Source organism: Pan troglodytes, chromosome 9, assembly GCF_028858775.2.
Source record: "Pan troglodytes isolate AG18354 chromosome 9, NHGRI_mPanTro3-v2.0_pri, whole genome shotgun sequence".
In the NCBI taxonomy this organism is placed as follows: Eukaryota; Metazoa; Chordata; class Mammalia; order Primates; family Hominidae; genus Pan; species Pan troglodytes.
The window spans coordinates 109,962,523-109,979,044 of record NC_072407.2 but is presented as its reverse complement, the minus strand read 5'-3'; the positions used below and the strand labels follow the sequence as shown (position 1 = coordinate 109,979,044).

The 16,522-nt window shown below is 44.6% G+C and overlaps 2 pseudogenes; both read right to left on the bottom strand.

Moving 5' to 3' along the window:
• Positions 1 to 8,234: 8,234 nt before the first annotated feature.
• Positions 8,235 to 10,988, bottom strand: LOC134807406 (uncharacterized; annotated as a pseudogene).
• On the bottom strand, positions 10,860 to 16,230 carry LOC134807376 (uncharacterized; annotated as a pseudogene).
• Positions 16,231 to 16,522: the final 292 nt, after the last annotated feature.

Genomic DNA, 16,522 nt, shown 5'->3' with positions numbered 1-16,522 from the left:
AGTAGTCCCAACTACTCTGGAGGCTGAGACAGGAGAATTGCTTGAACACGGGAAGCAGAGGTTGCAGTGAGCCGAGACTGTGCCATTGCATTCCAGCCTGAGCAACAGAGCGAGACTTCGTCTCAAAAAAACAAACAAAAAAAATTTTGTGACCCACTTTATTGCAACAATCTGCAACTGAACCTGCAATATCTCTGAGGTGGGCCTGTATAACCCAGTTAAAAATGTGCTGGGCTTGATAAGGGAGGAAAGAGACTGTATTCCAAAAAGAGCTATAGGACTGCCAATATGTGCTGGAGTATTGTGCATGCTATTGGTCTCTGAAGGTGTTTGATCAGCAGGCCAGAATATAAGGTTGAGTGAGGAAAATTTTATTGATTTTGGAGCTCTTTCATAGGATATTGGATTTAATGTTTTGGCAAGAACCCGAGGAGGTAGTGCCAACTTTCTCTGTTGATGCCTTCTAGAAACATAGAAAAGATGATGTCCACACTAACTGAAGTTAGATGCCAGATGCCAGAATTGTTGTGACAGGTGGGTTTTTCTTTTTTTTTTTTTTAGACGGAGTTTTGCTCTTGTCTCCCAGGCTGGAGTGCAATGGCACGATGTCGGCTCACTGCAACCTCTGCTTGCTGGGTTCAAGTGATTCTCCTGCCTCAGCCTCCTGAGTAGCTGGGATTATAGTGGTGTGTCACCACACCTGGCTAATTTTATTTGTATTTTTAGTAGGGACATGGTTTCACCATGTTGGTCAGGCTGGTCTCAAACTCCTGACCTCAAGTGATCCCCCGACCTTGGCCTCCAAAGTGCTGGGATGACAGGCGTGAGCTACTGTTTCTGGCCTTTTTTTTTTTTTTAACACTTGCTATGGACTAAGGCAACGACCCCCAGCCTTTTTGGCACCAGGGACCAGTTTTGTGGAAGACAATTTTTCCGTGGATGGTGGGGAGGGGAGATGGTTTTGGGATGAAACTGTTCCACCTCAGATCATCAAGGATTAGTTAGATTCTTAGAGGAAGTGCACAACCTAGATCCCCGGCATGCACAGTTCACAATAGGGTTCATGCTTTTATGAGAATCTAATGCCACTGCTGATCTGACAGAAGGCAGAGCTCAGGCAGTAATGCTCACTCGCCCACTCACCTCCTGCTGTGCAGCCCGGTTCCTAACAGGCCATGGACCAGTACCAGTCCACGGCCCAGGGGTTGGGCACGCCTGGACTAAGGGACATGGCAGGTAGTAGAAGAAAGGGTTAAATGGCTCTGAGAACTGGGCATGCTGAAATGGATATTCTAGAAAAGTAGAAAAATCCTCCAGATGATTCTGTACCACAGAAAGGCCCAGAGATACATGATTTACCGAGGCAATAAGGAATGTCCTAGTAAGAGGGGCGTCTGTGTCACTCACTAAGAAGGTCAACTGTGGCTCTCCTCCGGAGGATAGGGCTGATGGTAGGAGAGGTCCTTACAGAACTAGGCTCCCTGATAGGATTGGCAATGATACGACTCTAAAACAGAGTCTAGATGGCGACACTTCATTCTTAGAAACCATACGGACACAATGATCATAAAGTATGTCAAGGTCAAAGGGGCAGTCGGGGGGGGTCTTATTTGCAGAGATTTATGGAGATAGTTGCAGAACATGGTGTCTGATGGCTAATTTTATGTGTCAACTTGGCTGGGCCAAGGAGTACCCACAAATATTATTCCCAGTGTTTCTGTGAGGGTGTTTTTAGATGAGATTAACATTTAAATCAATGGAATTTGAGTAAAGCAGCTTACTCACAACAATGTGGGTGGTCCTCATCCAACCAATTCAAAACCTGAATAGGAGAGAGAAACCAGCCTCTCCTGAGACAGAGGGAATGCTCCAGCAGACAGCTTTTGGACTTAATTTGCAACATTAGCTCTTCCTGGCTCTACGGCAGATAGCCTTTAGGCTTGAACTGCAGCATAAGCTCATCTGGGTCTCCAGCTTGCCAGCCCACCCTGCAGATTTTGGACTTGCTAGTCTCTGTAATTGTGTGAGCCAATTCCTTACAATAAATCTCTTTCTTTGTATGTAAACATCCTATTGGTTCTGTTTTTCTAGAGAACCCTAACTAATACATGTCCCTGTTATAAAAATAGATGAGCCACCAAGGCTGGGTGTGGTGGCTCATGCCTGTAATCCCAGCACTTTGGGAGGCTGAGGTGGGTGGATCACCTGATGTCAGGAGTTCGAGACCAGCCTGGCTAAAATGGCGAAACCCTGCCTCTACTAAAAAGACAACAATTAGCCAGGCGTGGTGGCCTGCACCTGTAATCCCAGGTACTCGGGAGGCTGAGGCAGGAGAATCGCTTGAAACTGGGAGGTGGAGTTTGCAGTGAACTGAGATCACGCCAGTGCACTCCAGCCTGGGCGACAGAGTGAGGCTCTGTCTCAAAAATAAATAAATAAATATACTTTTTAAAATGAAATAGATGGGCCACCAAACTGGTATACTCAATCTATATGATCAAAATAAATCAAGGATGTATGATCAGGAGGTTGAGAACAGTCACCCCAATAAAAAGTCATAATCCCTTGCCCGGTTTTCAGAACTGAGCCAGTTTTCAGACCCAGAGTCTACTGACTTTAGAAGAGGTTGGGTCTCCAGGGTCAGACGCAGTGGCTCACACCTGTAATCCCAGCACTTTGGGAGGCTGTGGCGGGCGGATCACGAAGTCAGGAGATCGAGACCATGCTGGCTAACATGGTGAAACCCTGTCTCTACTAAAAATACAAAAAATTAGCCGGGCGTGGTGGCAGGCACCTGTAGTCCCAGCTACTCGGGAGGCTGAGGCAGGAGAATGGTGTGAACCCAGGAGGTGGAGCTTGCAGTGAGCCAAGATGGCGCCGCTGCACTCCAGCCTGGGCGACAGAGTGAGACTCCGTTTCAAATAAAAAAAAGAAGAAGAGGTTGGGTCTCCAGAAGGAAAGACCCTGCAACACCTCAGTAAGTGTACGTATTAGAGTAATGTTTGCCTCCATCCTTTTCCAAAGAGAACTGTAGCCATTTACTTGGGTAACTATGCACAAGGACCATTGGACACAAGGTCCAAGTTGACTCTGATGACATTCAGAGAGCTGAAGTGTCATCATGGGTCCGCTGTTAGAATAGGGGCATACAGGGATCAGGTAATAAATGATCCCCTGCTTAGGGACAGCTTACAGCTCACGTGGGTTCACTGCATCTAGAGACTCATCCAGTGGTCATTTCCTCATTCCTCAAATGTATAATCGAAATAGACATACAGTTATGTGCCACATAACAATGCTTATATAACAGTGGTCCCATAAAATTATGATGGAGGTAAAAAATTCCTATTGCCTGTGACGGCACAGTTGTCATAATGTCATAGCATAACATTATTCAAGTGTTTGTGGTGTTGCTGGTATAAACAAAACTACTGCACTGCCAGTTATATAAAAGTATAGCACATAAAATTATGTATAGTAAGTAACACTTGATAATGATAATACTGGCTTATGTATTTACTGGCTTATGTATTTACTATACTATACTTTAAGTGGTTATTTTAAAGTGTACTCAGGTCCGGCATGGTGGCTCATGTCTGTAATCCTAGAACTTTGGGAGGCCAAGGCGAGTGAATCACTTGAGGTCAGGAGTTCAAGACCAGCCTGGCTAACATGGTGAAACCCATCTCTACTAAAAATGCAAAAATTAGTCAGGCATGGGAGCATCTGCCTGTAATCCCAGCTACTCAGGAGGCTGAGACAGGAGAATCACGTGAACCTGGGAGGCAGACGTTGCAGTGAGCCGAGATTGCACCGCTGCACTCTACCCTGGGTGACAGAGCAAAACTCTATCTCAACAACAACAAAAAATAATAAAATAAAGTGAACTTCTTCTATTTATATAAAAAGAAGTTAACTGTAGAGTAGCCTCAGGTAGGTTCTGTCCATCATGATTTATTCTAGAAGAAGGCATTGTCATCCTAAGAGGTGATAGCTCCATATGTGTTATTGTCCCTGAAGACCTTCCTGTGGGACCGGATGTGGAGGTGGAAGACAGTGATATTGATGATCCTGATCCTGTGTAGGCCTAGGCTCGTGTGTGTTTGTATCTTTGTTTTTTGATTTTTGTTTTTGTTTTTTTGTTGAGACGGAGTCTTGCACTGTTGCCCGGGCTGGAGTGCAGTGGCACAATCTTGGCTCACTGCAACCTCCACCTCCCGGGTTTATGCCATTCTCCTGCCTCAGCCTCCTGAGTAGCTGGGACTGCAGGCACACACCACAACGCCTGGCTAATTTTTTGTATTTTTAGTAGAGATGGCGTTTCACCGTGTTGGCCAGACTGGTCTTGAACGCCTGACCTCGTGATCTGCCCGCCTCAGCCTCCCAAAGTGCTGGGATTACAGGCGTGAGTCACCGTGCCCAGCTGTGTCTTCATTTTTCACAAAACGTTTAAAAAACGTTGAAAAAATAAAAATAAAGGCCAGTGCTACTCAGGAGGCTCAGGCAGGAGAATAGCTTAAAGCCGGGAGGTGGAGGTTGCAGTGAGCCGAGATCACACCACTGCACACCAGCCTGGGTGACAGAGAAGACTCCATCTCAAAATAAATAAATAAATTTATTAATTAATTTAAAAAATAAAATAAAATAATTTAAAAATAGAAAAAAGCTTATAGAATAAGGATATAAAGAAAGAAAATATTTTTGTACAGCTGTACATGTACTTTATGTTTTAAGTTGTGTTATCACAAGAGTCAAAAAGTTCTTTAAAAATGAAAAAGTTTATAAAGTAAAAAAATTATAGTAAGCTAATGCTAATTTATTATTGAAGAAAAAGTTTTAAAAATTAGTATAGCGTAAGCATATAGGGTTTATAAAGTCTACAGTAGGTACAGTAATGTCCTGGGCCAACACATTCACTCACCACTCACTCACTGACTCACCCAGAGCAAGTTCCAGTCCACAGACTCCATTCATGGTAAGTGCCCTATACCGGTATATCATTATTTCTCTTTTATATCATGTTTTTATAGTACCTTTTTTGTTTAGATACACAAATACTTACCATTGTGTTCCAATTGCCTACAGTATTCAGTAGTGATATGCTGTACAGGTTTGTAGCCTAGGAGCAATAGGCTCTGCCACACAGCCTGGGTGTGTAGTAGGCTATGCCATCTAGGTTTGTTAAGTACACTCTATGATGGTCACACAATGACAAAATTGCCTAATAACACATTTCCTGGAACACATCCCATTGTTAAGCAACATGACTGTGCCTGGTAATTGGCACATACTAGATCATTAGCCTGTTTCTCCTCCCACCCTCCACACTCTGAAAGTCCCCAGTGTGTGTTGTTCCCCTTTTCATTGTGTAGTAAAAACTAGCGTAGTGGGGAAGGCGAAGTAGTAGCTTCCGAAAGTGCACATGTTCCCTGGCCAAGATAATAAATATATACTGGAGGAGATGGTGAAAATTAGGACCATTGTTAGACATTTTAGGATTCAGGGCTGGTAATCCTCATATATCTTCATTTAATTTACCAGTCCTCCCCCTGAAAACACTAAACAGATATTGTAGAATGGCAGCAGACTCTCAAACTCAACCAATTATGGCACCAGTAGCATCAATCATAGCACTGTCCCAGATGAGGTATCTTTGCTTGAGTAGATTAACATGGTCCTAGGTACATGGCTTATGGCTTTTGATTTGGTGAATACAATCTTTCCTATCCCCATAAGAAAATAGGATCAGAAACAGTTTGCATTCACATGTAATAGACCACAGCAGAAATGTACAGTTTCGCCCTAGGGCTATGTTAACTCTCCTGTCCTCTGTCATCCTATAGTCCAAAGAGATCTGGACTATGTCAACATCTTGTTCAACATCATTTTGATAAATGACATCATGCTATCAGGTGGAATGAGCAAGATGTGGCTATAATGCTGGAAGTCTTTATGATGCTGGAAGCTACATTCACTTCCGAGATGTGAAATAAACCCTATAAAGACTCAGGAACTTGACACAAGAGTGAAAAGTGATCAGGTGCATGCTGGGATATTTCACCTGAAGTAAAGAATAAATTGCTGCTGGGCGAAGTGGCCCACACCTGTAATCCCCAGCATTTTGGGAGGCCAAGGCAGGTGGATCACTTGAGGTCAGGAGTTTGAGACCAGCCTGGCCAACATGGTGAAACCCCGTCTCTACTAAAAGTACAAAAATTAGCCGGGTGTGGTGGTGGGCACCTGTAATCCCAGCTACTCAGGAGGCCGAGACAGGAGAATTGCTTGATCCCGGGAGGTGGCGGTTGCAGTGAGCCAAGATCACGCCACTGCACTCCAGCCTGGGTGACAGAGCAAAACTCTGTCTCAAAAAAAAAAAAAAAAAAAAAAAAGGAATAAATTGCTGCATCTTACATCTCCTGTCATGAAGAAGGGAGAACGAATCTTGGGTCTCTTCAGATTCTGAAGGCAAGTTAGTCCAATCAGGCAATGCTGTTTTACCCATGTACCAGGTTTCTAGAAAAGGAAAGGCTCTAAAGCAGGTCTGTATTGTCGCGCAAGTGACCTTGCTGCTTGAACCAAACAACCAGCAGATCCTATAGCATTAAACGTGTCGGCGGTAGGGAAAGATACCCAATGGAGTTTATGGTAAGACTCAATGGGAGAATCACAAGCAGCCCTAGGTTTCTGGATCATAGTTGTTCCATCCATAGTAGAGAATTATATGCCTTAAGAAAAGCTACTAGCATGATACTGGGCACTGAGAGAGGTGAAAAGCCTGACCATTAAGCACCAAGTGACCATAGGGCTACACTTGCCCTTCGTCAGTTGGTTTCCATCAGAGCCACCAAGCACTGCAACTCTATTTTAAGAGATGGAAGTGGTGCATCCAGGATCAAGCACAAGTCATACTGCAGGCACAAGCAAGCTGTGCAGGCAAGAAGCTTGGAATCCTGTGTCATCCAACACTTTTTTATTTTTTTTAACTTTTAAGTTCATGGTTACATGTGCAGGTTTGTTACTTAGGTAAACTTGTGTCATGAGGGTTTGTCATACAGATTATTTCATCACCCAGGTATTAAGCCAGTACCCATTAGTTATTTTTCCTGATCTTCTCCCTCCTTCCACCCTCCACCTTCTGAAAGGCCCCAGTGTGTGTTATTCCCCTCTGTGTGTCCATGTGTTCTCATCATTTAGCTCTCACTTATAAGTAAGAACGTCTGGGATTTGGTTTTCTGTTCCTGAATTAGTTTGCTAAGGATTATGGCCTCCAGCCATCCATGTCCCCGCAAAGGACATAATCTTGTTCTTGTTTATGGCTGCATAGCATTTCATGGTGTATATGGACTATATTTTTTCAATCCAATCTGTCATTGTTGAGCATTTAGGTTGATTGCATGTTTTTGCTATTGTGAATAGTGCTGCAATGAACATATGCATGCATGCCAACATTATTTTTTTAAGAGACTGGGTCTCGCATGGGTTGGAGTATGGTGATGCAATCATAGCTCACCACAGTCTTGAATTTCTTGACTCAAGCAATCCCACTTCAGCATCCCAAGTAGCTAAGACTACAGGCATGCACCACCATGCACTTTGTATCCTTCAATCCAATCAAGTTGACACTCAGTATTAACCATCACAAGTCCACCCCTTGTCAAGTTGGACCCATACACATCTCCTGAGATCATACATAATCTTCAAATAAAGACAATAAGTTCATAATTATGCCCAACATAATACCACTGTCCTTCGTACAACTGGAAATGCAATAATCCCCAACTCAAATACTATTACATAAAGTTAACAATACTTAAACTCTCATGTGAAGTCGATAAATCTTGTCACATGATAAAGGACAAGGAAATAAAATATTTTCTTAGTACAAGTGTATACATGCACCAACATGTTTTTAGCAAAAGAAGGAGGAAATGGCCAGGCATGATGGCTCAAGCTTATAATCCCAGCACTTTGGGAGGCTGAGGTGGGCAGATCACCTGAGGTCAGGAGTTCGAGACCAGCCTGACCAACATGGTGAAACCCCATCTCTACTAAAAGTACAAAATTAGCCGGACACGATGGCACATGCCTGTAATCCAACTACTTGGGAGGCTGAGGCAGGAGAATCGCTTGAACCCAGGAGGCGGATGTTGCAGTGAGCTGAGATCACGCCATTGCACTCCAGCCTGGGCGACAGAGCAAAAAAAAAAAAAAAAGGAAGGAAATACTCATGACAATTACAGCCCCTGTTTCTGCAGTTGGTCACGTGGTCATAGCTGGTATTGATAACTACCTTCTTCTACTACTCATTCTGTATTCCCTTTGCCTTCAGCAAGCACCTCAGCAGGTAGTGTTTTTTTTCCCTGGTGGAGTGACCCAAACCTTCATTCCTGAGGGGTCTGGGCCATTTGTACTCCTGCCTAGATTGGGCTGTTGTAGTTTCTTATTGACCTTAATCACAGGGCATGGTAATACTAAGAGATGCCCTAACGGATTTCCCATATTCCATGCACACTCTTCCTCACCACCATTGTGAGTAGTAGACTGATTTCATCTTGATGAAAAATGTTAGCCGGGTCAATCACCCCAGCCAACACTGTAACTCCCTTCTTAGCCTGTTGACTTAAAGGTAGGAGAAGCCCAAAGTGTCCAGGTGGTAATCTTAACTTCCAGTTTAATGGAATCCTTGTTGGGTCTCCTGGTGGCAGCATTCCTCCCTCTGGAACTAGGACCTATAGGCCAGCAGAACGTAATGTCACAGGAACAGGAAGCAAACATTTTGCTAGTGGATCGCTAGGGGTGATGGTGAATGGTGCCATTTCCACTTTCACCCCTTGATTCCTGGATCCGTGAATGCTGGCTATGGGAGAAACAGTACCATATATTGGACACTGAATCAGAGCATACATGGCCTTCTGGGGAACTTTGACCCAGTCCTGCAAAGTATTGTCACCTAGTTGGCGTTGTAATTGTGACTTCAAAAGGCCATTCCACCATTCTGTCAATCCACCTGCTTCAGGATGATAGGGAACATGGTGAAACCAGTGAATTCCATGAGCATGAGCCCACTGCCACACTTCTTTAGCCACAAAGTGAGTGCCTTGGTCAGAGGCAATGATGTGTGGAATACCATGATGGTAGATAAGGCATTCCATGAGTCCATGTATGGTAGTCTTGGCAGAAGCATTGCGTGCAAGATAGGCAAACCCATATCTGGGGTAAGTGTCTATTCCAGTGAGGACAAACCTCTGCCCTTTCCGTGATGCAAGAGGTCCAATATAATCAACCTGCCACCAGGTAGCTGGCTGATCACCCTGAGGAATGGTGCCATATCGAGGGCTCAGTGTTGGTTTCTGCTGCTGGCAAATTGGGCACTCAGCAGTGGCCATAGCCAGGTCAGCCTTGGTGAGTGGAAGTCCATGCTGCTGAGTCCATGCATAACCTCCATCCCTGCCACCATGGCCACTTTGTTCATGGGCCCATTGGGCAATGACAGGGGTGGCTGGGGAAAGAGACTGAGTGGTGTCCACAGAATGGGTCATCCTATCCACTTGATTATTAAAATACCTCCTCTGCTGAGGTCACCTGTTGGTGAGCACTCACATGGGATACAAATATCTTCATGGTTTTTGGCCACTCAGAGAGGTCCATTCACATACCCACTTCCCCAAGTTTCTTTGTCACCAATTTTCCAATCATGCTTCTTCCAAGTCCCTGACCATCCAGCCAAACCATTGGCCACAGCCCATGAATTAGTATGTAATCACACATCTGGCCATTTCTCCTTCCATGCAAAGTGCACAACCAGGTGCACTGCTCAAAGTTCTGCCCACTGGGAAGATTTCCCTTCACTGTTCTCCTTCAGGGATGTCCTAAAAAGGGCCTGTAGTGCTGCAGCTGTCCACTTTCGGGTAGTGCCTGCATATCATGAAAAACCATCTGTAAACCAGGCCCTAGTCTTCTCTTCCTCTGTCAACTGATCATGGGGAACTCCCCATAAGGCCATTGGTGCAGGCTGGAGAAGAGAAGGCAGGGTGGCAGGAGCATTTGAGCCACTTCCACATGTAACTTACTTGTGCCTTCAGGACCTGCTCGAAACTGATCATGTATGTACCACTTCCATTTGATGATGGAATGCTGCTGTGCATAACCCACTTTATGGCTAGATGGGCCAGAAAGCACCCAGTTTATGATAGGCAGTTCAGGTCGCATGGTGACTTGATGACCCATAGTCAAATGTTCAGTTTCCACCAAAGCTCAGCAGCAGGCCAAAAGGAGAGTAGTTATCTGCAGAAGACAGCAGAGCCTTGCTCTAAAATCCTAGAGGCCTCCACTGTGATTCACCTATGGTGGCCTGCCAAAGGCTCCAAACAGCATTCCTTTCTGCCACTGACATCTCAAGCACCATTGGATCTACTGGGTCATATGGCCCAAGTGGCAGAGCAGCTTGCACAGCATCCTGGACCTGTTGCAAACCCTTCTCCTGACCCCACTCAAAGCCGGCAGCCTTTTGGGTCACCCAATAAATGGGCCAGAGCAACACACCCAAACGAGGAATGTGTTGCCTCCAAAATCCAAATAGGCTCACTAGACATTGTGCCTCTTTCTTGGTTGTAGGAGGGGCCAAATGCAGCAACTTATCCTTCACCTTAGAAGGAATATTTCAACAGGCCCCACACCACTGGACCCCTAGAAATTTTAATGAGGTAGAAGTTTCCTGAATTTTAGTCAGATTTATTTCCCATCCTCTGGCATGTAAATGTCTCACCAATAAGTCCAGTGAAATTAAGGAAACTCAGAAAGCCAATACCCATTTAGTAAGATGGACACCTGAAGCAGAAGTGGCTTTCCAGGCCCTAAAGAAGGCACTAACCCAAGCCCCAGTGTTAAGCTTGCCAACGGGGCAAGACTTTTCTTTATATGTCACAGAAAAAAATAGGAATAACTCTAGGAGTCCTTACACAGGTCCAAGGGACAAGCTTGCAACCCATGGCATACCTGAGTAAGGAAATTGATGTAGTGGCAAAGGGTTTGCCTCACTGTTTACAGGTAGTGGCGGCAGTAGCAGTCTTAGTATCTGAAGCAGTTAAAATGATACAGGGAAGAGATCTTACTGTGTGGACATCTCATGATGTCAACGGCATACTCACTGCTAAAGGAGACTTGTGGCTGTCAGACAACTGTTTACTTAAATATCAGGCTCTATTACTTGAAGGGCCAGTGATGTGGCTGCACACTTGTGCAACTCTTAACCCAGCCACATTTCTTCCAGACAATGAAAAAAAGATAGAACATAACTGTCAACAGGTGATTGCTCAAACCTATGCCACTCGAGGGGACCTTCTAGAGGTTCCCTTGACTGATCCCGACCTCAACTTGTATAGTGATGAAAGTTCCTTTGTTGAAAAAGGAATTTGAAAAGCGGGGTATGCACTGGCCAGTAATAATAAAATACTTGAAAGTAATTCCCTCACTTCAGGAACTATCGCTCAACTGGCAAAACTAATATAAACTATCACTCAGCTGGCAAAACTAAAATAGCCCTCGCTTGGGCACTAAAATTAGAAAAAGAAAAAAGGGTAAATAGAGATACAGACTGTAAGTATGCTTACCTAGTCCTCCATGCCCATGCAGCTATATGGAGAGAAAGGGAATTCCTAACTTCCGAGAGAACACCAATCAAACATCAGGAAGCCATCAGGAGATTATTATTGGCTGTGCAGAAATCTAAAGAGGTGGCAGTCTTACACTGCTGGGGTAATCAGAAAGGAAAGGAAAAGAAAATAAAAGGGAATAGCCAAGAGAATATTGAAGCCAAAAGAGCCACAAGGCAGGACCCTCCATTAAAATTGCTTATAGAAAGACCCCTACTATGGGGTAATCCCCTCCAGGAAGCCAAGCCCCAGTACTCAACAGGAGAAATAGAATAGGGAACCCACCCTCAGGATGGCTAGCCAACAAAGGAAGAATACTTTTGCCTGCAGCTAACCGATGAAAATTATTTAAAACCCTTCACCAAACCTTAAACTTAGGCATTGATAGCATCCATCAGATGGCCAAATTATTATTTACTGGACCAGGCATTTTAAAAATTATCAAGCAGATAGTCAGGGCCTGTAAAGTGTGCCAAAGAAATAATCCCCTACACTGCAGGCTATACATTTCAATTCCTGTATCTTTAACCTCCTTGTTAAGTTTGTCTCTTCCAGAATTGAAGCTGTAAATCTACAAATTGTTCTTCAAATGGAGCCCCAGATGCAGTCCATGACTAAGATCTACTGCAGACCCCTGGACCGGCCTGCTAGCCCACACGCCGACATTGATGACGTCGAAGGCACCCCTCCCGAGGAAATCTCAACCGCACAACCCCTACTATGCCCCAATTTGGCAGGAAGCTGTTACAGCGGTTGTCGGCCAACCTCCCCAACAGCACTTGGGTTTTCCTGTTGAGAGCGGGGACTGAGAGACAGAACTAGCTGGATTTCCTAGGCTGACTAAGAATCCCTAAGCCTGGCTGGGAAGGTGACCACATCCACCTTTAAACACAGGGCTTGCAACTTATTTCACACCTTACCAATCAGGTAGTAAAGAGAGCTCACTAAAATGCTAATTAGGCAAAAACAGTAGGTAAAGAAATAGCCAATCATCTATCGCCTGAGAGCACAGCAGGAGGGACAATGATCGAGATATAAACCCAGGCATTCGAGCCAGCAACGGCTACCCTCTTTGGGTCCCCTCCCTTTGTATAGGAGCTCTGTTTTCACTCTATTAAATCTTGCAACTGCAAAAAATAAATAAATAAATAAATAAATAAGTCCAGTGGGCTTGCTACTTCTTGTTCACTGGATCCAATCAGCATAATGTCATCAATGTAATGGACCAGTGTAATATCTTGCTGAAGTGAAAAGTGATCAAGGTCTCTCCGAATAAGATTATGACACAAAGCTGGAGAGTTGATACACCCCGAGGTAGGACGGTAAGGGTATATTGACGGCCTTGCCAGCTGAAGGCAAATTGCTTCTGGTGGGCCTTATGGACAGGAATGAAGAAAAAGGGATTTGCCAAGTCAATGGCTGCATCCCAGGTATCAGGAATTAATTTTCTTAAGCAATGAAACCACATCTGGTACAGCAGCTGCAATTAGAGTCACCACTTGGTTAAGCTTATGAAAATCCACTGTCATTCTCCAAAATCCATCTGTCTTCTGTAGAGGCCAAATGGGAGAGTTGAATGGGGATGTGGTGGGAATCACCACTCCTGCATCTTTCAAGTTCTTGATGGTGGCGCTAATCTCCACAATCCCTCCAGGGATGCGATATTGTTTTTGATTTACTGTTTTTCTAGGTAGAGGCAGTTCTAATGGCTTCCATTCGGCCTTTCCCACTGTAATAGCCCTCACCCTACCAGTCAGGGAGCCAATGTGGGGTTCTGCCAGCTGCTAAGTATGTCTATGCGAATTATGCATTCTGGCACTGGGGAAATGACAACAGGATGAGTCTGGGGACTCACTGAGCCCACTGTAAGTTGGACCTGAGCTAAAACTCTATTAATTAGCTGACATCCATAAGCCTCTACTTTAACTGGAGGACCACAATGACATTTTGGGTCCCCTGGAATCAATGTCAGCTCAGAGCCAGTGTCCAGTAGTCCCTGAAATGTCTGATCATTTCCCTTTCCCCAATGCACAGTTACCCTGGTAAAAGGCTGGAGGTCTCCTTGGGGAAGGATGGGAGAACAATTCACTGCATAAATTGTTGGTAATGTAGTGAGGTCCTTCCTCAAGGGGACCTGGCCTCCCCTTCGTTCAAGGGGTTCTGGGTCTGTAAACTGGCTCAAGTCTGGGAATTGATTGAGGGGCCGTGATTCTCTGTTTTTATAATTCAAACTAGTCTTTTGTCCATTCGACCTAGAAGTTTTCTGCTTGTATAAATTAAGTAGGAAGGTAGTAGGCTTCCTATCAACTTCACTTCTAGAAACAACATGATTAATTAGCCAATGCCAGAGCTCTACACCAGTCAGACTATTCTGATTGCCACTTTCCCTCTGCTGTCCATTATGGTAGCCATGCCCACTTTGCCTTTGATGGTTGAGTGGTGCCACTCGGTCCCTGCCCCCTTGGGATCCAATTATTCCCATTGTATTTAAATTTTGTAGTTGAGTGACTGCAGTTCTCACCATTAGATCTGACTTATAGAGAAGAGCAATTACAGGGCTCTTCAAAGATGCAGGTGCTGCCCTCACAAATATATTTTGCGAGGGTCTGGTCAAGGGTATATCTTCTGGACCCTCCCAGCTGAGATGAGTAGGTTTAAAGTGACTAATCCATTCCACCATCACAATCTCCCTAAGCCTTTGGATCCCTTCCTCTACATTAAACGAAGGGAGATCAGGCATTTCCAGATTGCTCACAGTGGGCCATCTTTTAATCCATATTTCAGCTAGCCAAGCAAATAAATTATTAGAACTTTTTTCAACTCCCCAAGCTGCAACATTAAAAGCAGAGTCCCTACTTAGTGGGCCCAAAACAATAAATTCAGCCTGATCCAGCTCTATGTTCCTTCCACCATAATCCCATATCCTTAATATCCATTCCCATGCCTGTTCTCCACATTTCTGTTTATATAAGTTAGAAAACTCAAAAATTCTTTTCGAATGTAGCACACCTCCTCATGGGTCACACTCTCAACCTCACCTCTAGGGGCCCACCGGGACTTTAGTCTAGTTATAGGTCTAGAAACAAGCAGGGGTGTTGGGGGTGACTCCTGAGGAGAATCAACATTATTTTGCCTGGCAACTGCCTCAGGGGAGGGCATCACAGTTGCCTCAGGCAGCACAGGGTTTATCTCCTCAGACAAGGGTGGAAAGGCTGATGGCAGCATGGGTTGGGGAGGGGATGTTGCCACTGCTGGGGATGGGGAAGCTGTTCCTTCTGGCAAAAAAGGTTCATCAGAGTTTACAAACTCAGTGTCCCCAGCTTCACCATGGTCCTCTCACACATCCCCATTCCAAGTTTCAAGGTTCCATTATCTTCCAATCAATGCCCTCACTTTAACAGTAGATACCTGGTAAGGCTGTGCATGCATCTTTCATTGCAGGTCAGCCACTTGCATGATAAGAGCTTGTGTCTGTTTTTCCACAATTTCAGCACTTTCTCTACAGGAGGTAAGACTCTCACTCACGGCAATCTTAGTAGATTTGAGGCTTAGTATCTGCTTCAGAAGCTGGGAGACAGGATCCCTGAGTTCATCATTTTCTTTCATCACTTAGTCCACTGAACTTAGGAGCAACCAATCAGCTTCATTATGTTCTTGGTTCTCCACATATGGTCAAATGTATTAACTCCTTGCCTCTCACGAGCAGTGAACCAGGAGTGTAAAATGCATTTATTTGGCATAACTCCCTAAACAGTTCACACCAAGGGCTATCAGTGTTTTTTATACTATTAGAAGTAGAGTCCTTAGCATATTCGGGTCTAATCATATTAAGCAGCCAACTCCAGAAACCCCTCCAAAACAACGAAAGAACTTCATCCTTAATATTCTGTTCCTCTAAAACCACTTCTGGTACCAAAATCTGTATTAGTCAGGGTTCTCTAGAGGGACAGAACTAATAGAATATACCGATGTAGCCTAATATATATATAGAGAGAGGAGAGTTTATTAAGTATTAACTTACATGATTATAAGGTCCCACAATAGGCTGTCTGCAAGCTGAGGAGCAGGGAGAGCCAACCCAAGTCCTAAAACTGAAGAACTTGGAGTCAAATGTTCGAGGGCAGGAAGCATCCAGCACTGGAGAAAGATGCAGGCTGGGAGGCCAGGGCAATCTCTTCTTTTCACATTTATCTGCCTGCTTTATATTTGCTCGCAGCTGATTAGATTGTGCTCACCACATTAAGGGTGGGTCTGCCTTCCCCAGCCCACTGACTCAAATGTTAATCTCTTTTGGCAACACCCTCATGGACACACCCAGGGTCAATACTTTGTATCCTTCAATCCAATCAAGTTGACACTCAGTATTAAACATCACAGTTGCCCAGTCTGGTCTCAAACTCCTGAGCTCAAGCGATCGCCCCACCTTGGCCTCCCAAAGTGCTAGGATTACAGGCATGAGTCACTGAGCCTGGCCAAATTGAGTCCAGTTCTATACCAAAGTCCCTTTTCCCCTATTGTAATAGTTACTGAGTAAAATCTGTTTTTACCACTTTAACTAATATCCAGATGTGTTTTTTTTTTTTTTGATACCTTGGTCACTCAGTTTGTGTGGAAAGAGAAATGGCTTGAAGTAGAATAGACAGACTCCTGGGCAGTGGGAAAGGCATGGCTCTCTGATCAGGGCGTGAGGGGATGATGACTGAGGGCAAAGAAGTCAAGGATAGGGGCAGAGTGAATATATAGAAGCAGGTACTGAGTATGAAGGTCTTCATATCACATGTTAGCACTGATGAGAGCATGTGCCTCAGAAGAGGCACTAAACAACCAAGAAGACAAAATTACTCTCCCAGTTGGAATCAGCCAGCCTCTGT